Raw genomic sequence first — 2,285 nt, 5'->3', positions numbered from 1 at the left:
GCAAATTTATATTTATATAAAAAGAAATTGATAAGTTTACAAAGCATGGTCTTTCTACTCAATGCAATCTCCCTTTTTAAAAAACTATGAAAACAAGTCAAATCGACCTAAATTGAAGGACTTGTTTAATAGAGAATCTAGATTTTATTTTATGTTTCAGATTCACTAAGTTCAATGTGTTTTACAAACAAACCAAGTTCTATTTCAAAAAACTATTTTTGAATTATGTGATCACAAGAGTAAAATTTTTCAAAATAACATTTTTATGTTTTCATTGTATCCAGATTTTGAATTTTAAATTTTAAAGGGGAGAATTATATTAAATAAAGATAAATACATTTAGAAATACAATATATCATGTTATAAAACTCAATTAATTTTTAAAAAAATATATAATATGTATTATGAAGTGTATTATAATTCTCTAAACATAAATCATATTCATGGATAAATTAATAATACTTTATTGTCAACTAAACATTAGTGAGAGACTACAACTAGTTTTATGATTTATAAATGTATAGAAATTTTAAACGTTTGTTGAAATTAGAATCCAATTTATGAATCTACTACCGAACAAATATTTGAAAACATGAAATATAACTTTGTATTAATTGAATTCCTTATTTTCAAATTTCTATTTTTAAATTATCTACCAAACTGAATGATGTTTTATAAAAGAGAACTAGTGAGCGAAAGAAAGATTTTTTCAAGCCCATTGTGAAAGAATAAATGCATTCACAAACATACAAGAACAATTATCCATTATAGAAAAAATTACAGTGTGCTTTCTTACTAAAACAAAAGGGCATAAAGAAACATACCTTTGAATAACACTTCACGGATTCCCTCTGACTATACTGGTTCAGCATCCCAACAAATTCTACGTGATCATCACTTGCTCTCACTATAGCAACATGCAACACTATCACTCAGTAACCTTGGTATTCTCGAAGTGAGAATCCCGGAGGTGTGAACTCTGGGTGAATTTGGTAGAGGGAAGGAGGAAGTACATGATCGAGCTACACGATCAAGTAAGTGGGAGAAAGTTTTAGTCTATCGTATAGACAATCGGTACTTGATCCTCTAGAAATCTCTCGCTCTCATGAGCAATCGTCTAGCGATCTCTTACTCGATCGTTAGTCTCTCGAAAGGGCTATCGTATAGTCTCTCGTGAGTGATCGATTAGTAATGCAATAATGAAGCAATCATCTAAAAATGAAAACTCTTTTCATTTTATTCTTCAGTTATTAAAAACTAAAAATAACCTCCCACTTGCACGGTTAATGGAAAAAATAAATAACCAACTAACACAATTATCTCATAATTGTTTTTATTATAACTAAATATAATAACTAACTTATCATATTATATTTATAACCTATAGTTTTAATATCACATTATATGTAATATTTAAACTATAGTTCTTTTCCCCTTTATTTAATATAAATCATATTATATCAATTCCTCCAATTAATGTATCTAATACATCAAATCCATTATATCACATATAATTGAACCAATTTAATTATATCATATATAATCAAATTCCCTCTTGTTAATTTGAACACTTCAAACTAACCCAAAAACTTATTATCAACTTGAATCTATTGAGCTACCAAAAGAACCTTATGGACCTATAGGTTGAAGCTTCAATGGTACGTGAATAGCTGATTAAACTCTTTAATCACGATATCCACCATCCGCTAACTATCGGCCACTATACTAAAGACCGACAGTTGCACTCTTCGCACTACAGATATATTTCTATGTCCACTGGATATAACCAATAAATTGTACGATAACCCTTCATAGATCACTCGTAAGTACAGTTGGACCAATTTACGATATTGCCTCTGTAGTTACATCTAACTCCTTAAGTACCACTGATTCCTCTAATGAATAATACATCATAGTCCTACTATGAGTGAACACTTATATGGCCATGAGAAAGTGTGTGGCACCACATCGTTCAAGCCCTAGAATCAGCCCTTAAGGGAGCAATCTATCTACTTAGCCCTACTTCGGGGAAGGAGTGAATTCCATCTTGCGTATCTGAGTTCCTAGCTCCCTAATCAGATGAATCCCCAATGTGGTGGGTTTGAGTCGGCAATCTGGCCACTTACACCCATGTAAATCAAAGAACCGCCCTTATAGGCAGGAGTTCCCAACTCACTCAGGATGAAGGTCATGTTATATAACAACGTTATATAACAAGACTAAACATTTTGTGGTTTGGTCTTATAGAAACTCCTTTGTATAGGATACCCCCGTTCACATGTCTC

This window comes from Benincasa hispida, chromosome 5 (assembly GCF_027475165.1).
Source record: "Benincasa hispida cultivar pf3 chromosome 5, pf3_genome.v1.1, whole genome shotgun sequence".
Lineage (NCBI taxonomy): Eukaryota > Viridiplantae > Streptophyta > Magnoliopsida > Cucurbitales > Cucurbitaceae > Benincasa > Benincasa hispida.
The sequence above is the reverse complement of the archived record's forward strand: the minus strand, read 5'-3'. Positions refer to the sequence as shown.